Here is a 12,252-nt window from a genome sequence, read left to right on the forward strand (position 1 = left end):
ATTCGTCCGAAGCAGGAACCACGAAATTTCTATTATCGAAAAAATCTTATTTCATATTCTCATTCCTACTAAATAGAGCTCAATTCGTTTTTCTGAATAGAGAATTTTTTTTATTTTATTCCCGATTTATTCTGACACTGAGAATTGCCATTTAAATAAATGATAAAAACGTTTGAAACCTAAGTATTCTTCAATGCCAAAACACGGAAAAAAGTAATGCGATTCAAAAATTAATATAGTTGTTTTCAACTGACCCAGTTTATCATAAAAAGTGTAAATATTTAACCCTAGACTGGTTCACTGAGCTGTCTCATCCTCTATTGGTAAACCGGGGTTCCGCTACACCCCAAACTTGTACCGCGGCACAATGCTTTCTTTGTGCAGTGAAACAACTTTAATATAGCGCATTATCTTCGTCTTTTAGTGTATAAAACAATGGCAATAAGAATATTCTCTTAATTTAAAAAAAAAATGTTGAATCATTTGGTAAATATGAAAAAAAAGCCCTTCAAAATTCCGCAAAATTGACTTTGTTTTTAAAAAATAACGCAGTTTTTCAACAAATTAACTAATTTCAAAAAATAAAACGGAATTTTAAAGAAAAATAATCGCGCTTTAAGGCCATATAAGCCACTTTTGCTTTTTCTAAAAAAAACCTAATTATTTGAACATCCGAAGTAGAGGAAATTTGAGAAATCTGACAAAAGGTAAAAATCTTAAAAGTACTAGTAAAATTGATGATTAAAAATTGAGATTTATTATAAATAATGAAAAATTGGTTCAACAAGTCCCTTTATAAGCTGTTTTGAAAAGTCTCGTCCAATCAAATTTTCATTTGCACTGCAGAAATTGTGCAAGATCATTAATTGATTTCTCCTTGATCGAGCATTTCGAACTAGAAACGCAGGGGCCACCGAAGGGTCTTTCTGTCTGTGCTTAAAACGTCCAAATGAAATCGTTATACTATTCGACTGAAATTTACTATACCTCATTTTTTGCTATTTTTATATGAAAATTTTGTTTTACACTTACAACTTTTAAATTGATGCTTAAAACATCTATTTAAACTGATTTAACAGAAGATCTGGAATTCAATTACCCACTCAATTCTAGAACGTGAATGGTAAACCGGGGTGCCCTTAGTCAGGAGCACACTTTGAACTTTGACTGCACGGAGAAAACTGGATACTAGCAGTTAGTATCTGGATACTAAGTAGTAACATATCTGTAACTTAACTATAGGACAACGATCTAGATACTTAGATTTAATATCCGCAGATATTAAGTCTTAAATATCCGTAGATATTAAGTCTTTAATATCCAAGATACTTATTTTAAATATCTGAGATACTTTTTCTAAATATGCGAGATACTTATTATGAATGTCTTCGATGTTTATTCTAAGTATATATGGCATTAAAGCAAGAAGCGAAAAATTTGAAAAAAAGATCTTTGATATTACTTTTAAGTATCTGAGATGTTAAATTTAAATATTTCAGATATTACAGTGAATTATTTAACATGCTACTGTTTATTATATATGATGTTGAAGAGTAATATACAGTGAATATTACTAATAATTATATGGAATACTAAGATTTATTAGGAAATAAATTATTAATCTGAATGAGTCAATTTGAATGTAAAAACGTTATATTATCGACCAAATGAATGAAATAATTTATTTTGGTCAATATTACATTCATGTACCAGGCAAGGCGATTCATTCAGATTTATAAAGAATAATAAGCACAGAAATGTAGGTTTGAAATACTTAGATTCAAAAGTGATCGTGAATTATTTTTTATTTTAGTTGAATTTACAATACAATTTGTTATTTAAATTATAATACAATCTTATTTTACGCAGTCCGTAATGACGTATATTTTTCCATTATAATGTTTGTGCATAAGTATAGGATGGTACTTGTGCAAATCTATTTACTTAACAAACTGACCTTCTTTACACTTCACACCCTCATAAGCGAAACAATTTTTGTAGCATAATATTGTTTTATACATATCACAAGAAAATATCACATTGTCTGTTCGATGATAAATTAAAATTTCGGTGATTTTCGCAAACATCGGGAGCTCATCGCTAACACTAATTTCAACCGTAGAAAGTAGACGGCATTTTTAGTAAAAAATTATAAGATTTCGAAGAAGTTTAAAAAATATATATCTCGTAGAATCTGCGGTAAGCTGGCGGTGTTCACTACAGTATGTTGTGTCAGATTCTTTTTAAATTATCAGTATTTCCAACAAAAATTATTGAACAATGAAGACCATGTACCATTTTTTAACATAAATGTAGATTGCCTTAGTGTGTTTCACCTGATATCGGTATCTTTAAACAAAAATAATTAAATTTAACTCCAATGATTTTCAATTTACAATAATAGAATGCACAAGTTTGAAAAATTTGGAATGATGTATGTGCTTTTAGTTGGAAATTGGTATTTTAAATTGAATATGCTGGGCGTTTCCACCAGAAATCGGTATTTTTAGTAAAACAATAATAAGATGAGATAATAATGACATTTGTTAGTTAGTTTGTAGTGTTTCACCTCAGGTCGATATTTTAAAAGCAAAATCATTTTAATTAAATGTAATTAATTTGGTTTAAAATTCCTACATTTACAATCTTAACGAAATTCAGATTATGTCTGTGTTTTTAGTTGGAAATTTATATTATTATTAAAAATTTTAGACATTAAAATAGGGTTGATTTTTTTCTGAGTTTTGTAATAAAAAGAAGAAGAAAACAAGAAAGAAAAACTCGAAGAAAAAAAATAAGAAAAGGTTAATTATTTTCCGAACTAGTGACATTATGGAGAAAGAAAACGAAAACAAGAATCAACAAAGAACACAAGAGAAGAAATACAAGAAGAAAAATATACAGTATTTTCCGAGTTATAAGCGTTCTTCAAAAAGGTGTAAATTGTGCTATTAAGAAGAAAAATGTGAAATTTTAAAGAATATTTCATTAAGAACAAAAAAATTTAATGTTGATTATTTTCCGAATTATTGACATTGAAGAAGTAGAATAAAACAAGAAACGACAATGAAAACAAAGAAAAATTGTAAAAAATTCGTTATTTTTTGAGTTATTGGCATTTTGAAAAAAAGCGGAATTTTACCTTAATAACGGGAAGAAGACAAGGAATTAAAAAGGTTGATTATTTTATAAGCTATCATCATTGAAGTAAAAGAAGAAAACTAAAACTACAAATAAGAAGAGAAATATTAATTATTTTTGGAGCAATTAAAGTTTATGTTAACTTTTTCGCACGCCATCAGTTATTTCAAACAAAAGTCATTACATTTGAAACATGTTTAACTATTTATAACAATTGATCCTGAGGTTATGTCAATGTCTCTCATTGGTAATTATTGGTACTTGGAAACAATTAGATTTTAAAGAACAGTTGAAATTTTATGATTCTTGGTTATTTTGGTCTAATTAACCTCAGATCGATATTTCAAAAGCAAAATCATTTAAATTAAATGAATTAATTTCTTTTAAAATTCTAAAATTTACAATCTTAACCAATTCCAGATCATGTCAGTGTTTTTAGTTGGAAATTTACGTATTTATTCAAAAATCATTAGGCTTCAGACATGCTTACGGATTCTTACCTTAAAAATGAGTGTGAAAACTTTAAAACCAGTTAAATATTTTCAGAGATATTGGTACTTTTCAAAAGTTTAAAAATTAGAAAAATTTTGCAAAGATTAAAATAAGGTTGATTACTTTGTGAGTTATTGGAATTAAAAATGAAGAAAAAATAGAAATCAGAAAATGTTAATCATTTTCCGATTATGTTAACTTTTTCGCATAAAATCTGTTATTTCAAACAGAAATCATTATATTTGGAACAATATGAACTATTTAAAACAACTGATTATCACGTTATGTTAGTGTTTTTACAGAACTAAACTGTCGAAAAATAATGAGAATTAGAGATCACTTTTCATTTGTTGAAAACTCAAAAACAAAGCGAATTTGGGGTTAAAAAGAAGTGTTAAAAATGTAATATTCACAACACTTAACATGCGTATTTAATGAATAAATATATCAAACTATCCAGCAGTTTTATAACCTTGATTTTCCAAAAATAACATAATAATATGACAATTTTTTGTTGTAGTGCTCATTTTTTATTTTAATTGAAAAATTGTGGGAGATAAAAAAGCAATAATCGCACTGAATGTGTTTTCTATTTGAGATAAGGAACAGAAATTAAAATATACCAAACTTACATTTGGAAAGATCGGTGGCTCTTCATAGTTACTCACATCCCTTCCAAAAGGCTGATCATTTCTTATCAGAAGTGGTTTCAAAATGCTGTTCGATCTCGATAAAAATTGACTAGGTTCTGGACATTTCGGAACCTCAGAGGTGGCTTCCGATTCCACGCTTCCAAAGTCAGTCCCCTTTTTTGCCTCTTACGTATTGGTGCGTAGCCCAGTAAACTTTTTTGAGAACTATCTTCATTTGAGTTCATCTTTAGGATTCGAGAACCTGGAAAAGAAATAATCTTATGTTATACGACAATTTATTTGAAGATTAATGCCTTTTTTTATTCAGAGGTTAGGTTTCCTTAGCTATGAATTTTAAAGAAATGTAAGAAGATCCATACTCGCTGAAAAAAAATCTGCTTGGTTCACGCTTCACACACTTTAAACACGCCAAAAATTCCATTTCACAAATCTGATCAACAATATTATACGATTTAAAAAAGTACACGAAAACGTCGTTTTAAAATTCCTTTTGCTTCTTCGGATGTCTTTGGACAAGAAGATGAAATATGTGCGATGTGGCGTTCTAATTTTGGCAAAGTTTTCCTTGCGCTTAGGTTATGGCAGTGCGCCTGTTGGTCAAGTGCTAACTGCGATCGATCACGTAGCGCGTGCATGCGCAAACACTGGAAATATATTTTTAGTATCTCGGATACTTACGATTCAAATCTCGAATACTTAAATTTAATTTAATTAGTCCTAAACCAAATAGTTGAATTTCTAATAAAAAAATATATTCTTTGTAGTTAAAAATTCAATAGTCAAATTTTTAATTTAAAAATTATTGTTGAAGAAAAAAGAATTTTCAACAAGTTGAAAAAAAGGATAAAAGGCGAATTTTTAACCAAAAAGATCAGTTTAAACGAAGACATAAATTTTGAAAAAAACTATGCATTTTTTTACAAAGACGAATTCTCAATAAAACACGTTAATCTTCAACCAAAAATTTAAATTTTCGACTTTTCAAGGATAAATTTCAAATTAAAAACGCAACAAAAACTCACATAAAAAGTTAATTTTTGACTAAAAAAAATAATTTTTTAAAAAGAAAGTTAACTTTTCAACCAAAGACATGAATCTTTCCAAAAAATGAATCTTTCTCAAAATATTTTGAGGTGTCAAGAATCCACTATACGAAAAATTGTGACTCATCGTTCAAAGGAATCAAGTTCAAGATAGAAGTAAACCTTTAGTGGCAATGGTAAACAACACACTAATACTAATGCACTTAAGTGCAGAGACACTAGGCCCAATTATGACACGCAAATATACAGAACACATTCATAATACGCAATGCATTCTTAGCTTAAGCCAGCCCTATGCATCGCCCCCACTCTTTCTGTTCTCTTAGCATCCGGAGGGGTAACGTAGTTCAAATAATTCTCATTGATGGCGCTCTGATCAGGTAGGCATGTCTTTGCGTTGTCAGATACAGCAAAAACACTAAAATGCATTAAAAACTTGATAATTTTTATGAATATTAAAGGAAGAACAAAGTTTTCACTAACTATAAGAGCAGCTGTAATTAGTAATATAAAAAATGCATAAAAACATGTAATTTAATATTAGGAAACTTAAATATAAAAGGGAGTATTTTGAAAAGAGTTTGAATTGTATTCATATTTTTCTATTGTTTATTTTGCTAATGTAATTAATTTATTTTATAAACAATTGTATTTGTTGCAAATTTCAAACATTGATTGATAATATTACTTGACTAATAATAATAATAGTAATAATAATATATAAACATTGACAATGCGCCTCATAATATACTTTTTTATTAATTCGTCTGGACATTTCCGCTCTACAAAAATAAATGTTGACATATTATTTATTTATAATCAGGGAGGAGACTTGATCGGGAAACCGGGAAATTCTGAGAAAAAACGAGAAATTACCGATAATTAAATTAATTTTTAGTCTATTTACAGTCGCAGGGCATTTGAGTGAAAATAATTATCGTTTTTATTCTGTAAAAGGGAGTTGGTAAAGAAATAAAATTTCCCTTCGGACGAGGACTTTTTGATATGGAAGGGGAATTTAAAAAAATAGAAACTGGGATTTAAAAGAAAAGAATTAAAAAATCCCTGTTGCAAGTCAAAATTTGTCACAGCTTAAAAGTTCTTTTTTCTGAAATCAAAGAAAAAATACAGTGCAAAAGCGGTAAATATTCTATTAAAAGTGATTTATATGAGAAAAATGTGTAAAATTGACAATTAAGTGATAAAAACTTGCAGCCAAGTAAATTATTTATTGTGTAAAGTTATGTGAAATTATTGGTGCGAAATCATAGAAATAAAATGCTTAGCTCCGGGCTGTACGTCATACTATAACAGCAAATAGCTCATTTTTCAACCCAAGAAATTACTTTTTAATCAAAGTGATGAATCTTAACCCTTAATAACCACACTAGTGCGAATTCGCACCTCTGGAAATTTCTTACTTCTGTAACTTTCTACCTGCGTAGCCCAAGAGTCTCTCCCCACTACGACAAATATACTAGTCTCCTAGGCTATTTGCTGCGTTAAGGCCGATGCTATTGATTTTGTTACCGCTCAGAAAGCAACTTCGAAACTTTGAAGGAGAGTCCACAATAGGATTTGAGAAAACGACGTAGTATTGACTTGACGTAGACTTGACATAGCGGTAGCTCTGGACGTGATGCGCGCGCATATATTTTCAACTGTTTATTTCCATGAATCGTAGAAATAAACAGTTGAAAATACATGCGCGCGCATCACGTCCAAGCTACTGCTATGTCAAGTCAATGATACGTCGGTTTCTCAAATCCTATTGTGGACTCTCCTTGAAGAACTGCAAATTTGCACTAGTGTGGTAGCTGTTTGCGTGAAGTCGGCGCCTGTGAAATTTGAAATATTTTTATTTTCTCCAATGTAATAAATGAAATTATATTGAATGCAAGTATTTCAACATATTTTTGTTTTTTTAATATAAATTTATGAAATAATTGATGAGTGTCTCATATTTTTGAAGAAATTTGGGAGTACTATTTATTGTGCATAAACCATAAAATAATCGAAGAAAAATGTAGATCATTATTACAGAATGACCGAAGAACAGCACTTACGTAACGTTACGGGAAAACACGCATGAGGTGCAAAAATTGCTTGCGCCGTATCTGTGATGAACACAGATGCGTATTGTGCATTGAATATACCATACATATGGACTAATTTAATTTAAATAATGTATTTTTATCACAATGTTGTTGCGAATTCCACTTTATGTACATTTTATTATAAAATACAGTAATTTTATCCTGAAAACAAATGCTATACTCATTTGTTGCATCTTAAAATATGCCGTATTTTCAACCTCTCCTAAAAAATCTTGAATTCCCTGGTATGCTACAGACATTTTTTTTATTGAAATGTATGATTTTAGCTTTAATTCATAAAAAAAATTATTAACTTCGGTCAAATAGAAACAAAATGGCCATTTTTTGAAGAAAAACCTAATTTTTAAACATCCTGTTTTGATATTGACGTGTTTTTATTGTTTAATTCTTCTTTTTATAGTCAAAACTATTTTCATTGAATTCCTTGGGAATTTCTACCCCAAAAGTACCTATTATACATAAAATTTTGATTAGTTACTTCCGGGATATTGCATTTCAAATATTACAAATCCCAAATCGCACTAGTGTGGTTACTACGTATGCTGAGTTAAGGTTTGGTTACTACAAGTTAAATTAAAAAAGAATAATTTTCAACAGACGTGCCTGTTTTTAACCAAGTAAATCTATTTCTAACTTAAAAGATTAATTTTAATCTAAAATTATAAATATTTAACTGGAATACTTGAACTTTTAACCAAAAAGAAGAATTTTTAAATAAGGACATTCACTTTCAAAGAAAGAACTTATTTTCTAAAAAAAGGCTATTTTCTGCCAAAAGGTCGATTTTTTAACAACATACGTGAATTGTCCACGAAATAAATGAATTCTCAATGCAGACAGACAAATTTACTTCCAAGTTGTTAAACTCTAAACAGAAAAGGTCAATTTCTCACGCGAAATCATTATATTTTCTACTGAAATTGTTAATTTTTTAGTTAAAAATGATTTTAAAGAAACTATTTATATTTTTAAAACGATACGAATTTTCATTTAATATGATGAATCGTCCAACAATAAAATTAATTTTAAACAAAAGATTTCAGCTTGAACCGCAAGTAGCTGCATTTTTAAGAAAAAAAATAAATTCTTAACGAAAAATGTGAAACAAATTATATTATAATTAAGAAATATTTACTTTTTGAAATACTACTTCTAATATAAAAATTACTTGAAGAACTGTCTTTTTTTGAATTTCGAAAGAAGAAACTTTTCAATTGTGACGAATTTCGACTTGGAACAGGGATTTTTTAAACTCCTTTCTTCTGAATCTCACTGTAAATTCTTTTAAAAAATTCCCATTCCTTGTCACAAATTCCTCGTTCTTACTGAAATTCTTTAAGACAATTATTTCCATTTTACAGGATTTAATGCAAATTCAGGTAAACTTAATTTAAGTGAGATATTTAGAAGTTTTGAATCGATTAAAAAACAATGAAAATTGTCAAGATATTTTAGGACTTTTGTAAAAATTCAGGGTAATGAAGAAATTCTTTAGGTTCCTAAAATAATTTCCTTCGATTTCTTATTTTGAAAAATGAGATTTTGGAGGAAATTCCAAAAGATTTAAAAATATCAAATATCTTCTTACATTTCGAAAAAGCGTAGAACATTATAAAGAAAAATGTTTTACTTTGGTAACATTAAAAAATAAAAAAGTAAAAATTAAACCATAAAATTTTATAAATATTTTTAAGATTTAAGGAGAATTAAGAAGACTTTAAAAAATGCAGATTTATTTGAAAGTTTTTGAACAAAAAAAAACCCCAGACGTTAAAAACGCAAGCGTTTGGACACTAGTAATGTTTTTTTTTAAGTTAAAAATTGTATACAAAATGTGTCGAAAACTGAAAACTCATATGGTAAAGTATCACATGTCCTTAATTAAAATAACTTTGAAAGGCATTAAGTGAATAAATAAATGTTATTTAAGTTTCTAGGAAAATTGGGGATATTTTGACGCAGCGTTTTACATTTTAAATAACTTTTCAAAATTTCAAGAAAAATTCCAGGCAGACTAAAATATTTTTTAAAATTTAATAGGTATTGTATAGATATTTAATTTTAAAAGGGTTCGAACTTTTCCTATAATTTTGTAAAATCCCGTGAAATATATATATTTTTAATCTAGATTTTTTGTTAACGAATGTGAAATATTCAGAAATCTTTTATAATTTTCTTCAAATTCCAAAGAAATTTTGGAAGATTTTGAGGTAAATTTTTTGCATTTCAAATGATTTTTCAAAATTTCAAGAAAAATTGGATTCATTCAAAAATATTTTTAAGAATGAAAGAGGTTTTGCATAGATTTAAAACATTTTACACCTTGGAAGCTTATCCAAAAAATTATGGAATATTTATTATTTCTTCTGAAATCATAAAAGTCCTAAAGATCTTTTGGAAAGGCTTGAATTTTCTTGATACTATCTAAAATCCTGTAAAATAAAAAATATATTTTTTTAATCTTCTACATTCTGTTTTTGACACATCTGAAATATTTAAAAATCTTTTCTAATTGTCTCATGAAAATTAAAAATTTATATAATTCTAAAAAAACTGCTGATACTTCTTTTGTTGTGAATAATTTGAAAAAAGTGGGACAAAAAAAATATCAAAAGCCGTTGTTGTGTTACGTCAAAATATTGTGTAATTTATTTCTATACCGCACTTTATCCTAAAATAATAGTAGTCGTAAATTTTACATTTCATTGATACGCTGAATCAATTGTTTCAGAATCTAATTTCAACAAGAATATAAGTCTAGTATTTATAAAAAGTATTAAGTTATCAACGAATTTGAGGATTTTTGCTACACATAACAATGCAAAGACAGGCCTACTTGTTCGGAGCGCCATCTATTGGATTTATTTGAATTACTATAGCCCTCTGAATTAGATTTCTTAAATTTCCGAGAATTTAAGTTCAGGTTATATAACCGAGAATATGACAGAATCTAGGAAAATTTAGAAGAATTTAAGAATTTATGATTTTTGACTATATTTTTATTGTTATTATTATTATTATATTATTTATTGTTCAGCAGTAGCTCATTAATTACTGAAACTATAAACTCAACATTCAATTGCCTCACATTTCTTGATAAATACCACGAAGTAGAATAAAAGGACACCACTCCAAAAAATCTTGGACGCATGACATTTTCGAAATTCTCTAATTTATCTTTGACTAATTTTTCATTTCAAATCATTAATATTCAAATACCAGCATTTTTCTTTTCAAACATTTTTAACATCAAATATTTTATAAGCAGATTAAAACAGTATTTCATATACAAATTTAAAATTTTCAAATGTAATAATTTATTTCAAACAAAAAAATGTCTTTTCTACTTTAAAAGATGGCTCTTTCACAAAATACTGGACTTTTCTACAAGGTAATTGAATTTTTAATATAATAGTTAAATATTCAACCTAAAAAGACACATTCCCAACGAAAAAATGTTACAGTTTATATTTTAATAAAAAAAAGAATTAAATTTATACAACAAAAGAAAAGAGTTTTAAAACCAAAGAGACACATTTTTTTATGCAAAATAATCGAGATTTCAAACTACAAAATTATTTCTTTTTTACAAAAAACACGCGAATTTTTAATTAAAAAGTATCAATCTTAAAACAATGGAAAAGTTACTTTTCTGATAAGAAATGAATTCTAAACCAAAAACGAGAAGTATTTTCTACTAAACAGTTACATTTTCAACCAGAAATAAGCCTTCAAATAATAAAAAAATTTCAAAATGTAGTTTAACTTTGACCCAAGTAGTTGAATTTTCAATTAAAAAAGATTAATTTTCTACAAGATAATTAAAATTCTAACCACCGAGATAACTTTTCAACTTAAAATATAAATCTTTGCAAAAAAAGTAATTTCTTAATAAAGCTATTCAAGCAAATTCTTTTAACAAATTAGTTAAATTATCAAGCAAATAAGAACGATTTTTAAACAAAAAGTTGCCATTTCATACAAAAAATTTAATTTCTTTGATAAAACAGATAAAGTTTTAAATCAAAAAGATAAATTTTCAAAAAATAGTTTAGTTTTTAAGCCAAAAAGATTAATTTTCAACCAAAAAGGATGACATTTTAACAAAAAATTTGAGTTTTCAGTCAAAACAAGATTCCAGTGAACTCAGTTTAATATCAAAAATTAAGTTGTTTCAACAAAAAAATTAGTTTCTGCAAAAAAATTAAATTTTCAATCCAAAAAGACGAATTATTTCAACCGAAACGTTTGAATTTTTAATAAAATAGTTGAATTCTCTACCAAATAGTTGCAGTTTTATCCAAAAAGATCAATTTTATACTAAAAGAGATGAATTTGTAATAAAAAAAGAATTTTTTTTTATAAGTGGAATTTTCATCCAGAAAATATTTCAGTTCGTTTTTCAACACCAAAATATAAATTTTAAACAAAAAGTAAGTTTTCAAGAAAATAATATGATAGCTTAATTTCTCACCAAACAGTTGCATTTTTATCAATAAAAGATGTAATTTCTGCTAAACTAGTTTAACTTAAAAATAAAAAAGACAGGCTTTAAAAAAAGTTGAATTTCCAACCGAAAAGTTAACGAAAAAATGAAATTTTCTATTATTTAAAATAAATCCTGAAAATCTCAGAGAATTTATTTCTCGGTTATATTCTCGGTAATATTCTCATTCTCGTTACCGTTCTCGAAGTAATATAACCGTGTTCAGTCCTACCATAAAAAATTATTGCAAATACCAGATAGAAAACTTTAAGACGATTCATATTGTAAATAATTTATAGCTAGGGTTGTTTACGGTTTGG

At 27.3% G+C, this 12,252-nt stretch overlaps 1 long non-coding RNA gene across 1 annotated transcript in view; it reads right to left on the reverse strand.

Annotated features, from left to right (window-relative positions):
- Positions 1 to 1,836: 1,836 nt before the first annotated feature.
- LOC117171900 overlaps positions 1,837 to 12,252 on the reverse strand; it is a 10,928-nt gene continuing 512 nt past the window's right edge. The window contains exons 2-3 of the long non-coding RNA XR_004466935.1: positions 4,266 to 4,527; positions 1,837 to 2,349 (exon numbers count right to left, since the gene is read on the reverse strand). This is a non-coding gene — a long non-coding RNA (uncharacterized LOC117171900). The remainder of the gene's footprint in view (positions 2,350 to 4,265; positions 4,528 to 12,252) is intronic.

The sequence above is a fragment of the Belonocnema kinseyi genome, chromosome 4 (assembly GCF_010883055.1).
Source record: "Belonocnema kinseyi isolate 2016_QV_RU_SX_M_011 chromosome 4, B_treatae_v1, whole genome shotgun sequence".
Classification (NCBI taxonomy): Eukaryota; Metazoa; Arthropoda; class Insecta; order Hymenoptera; family Cynipidae; genus Belonocnema; species Belonocnema kinseyi.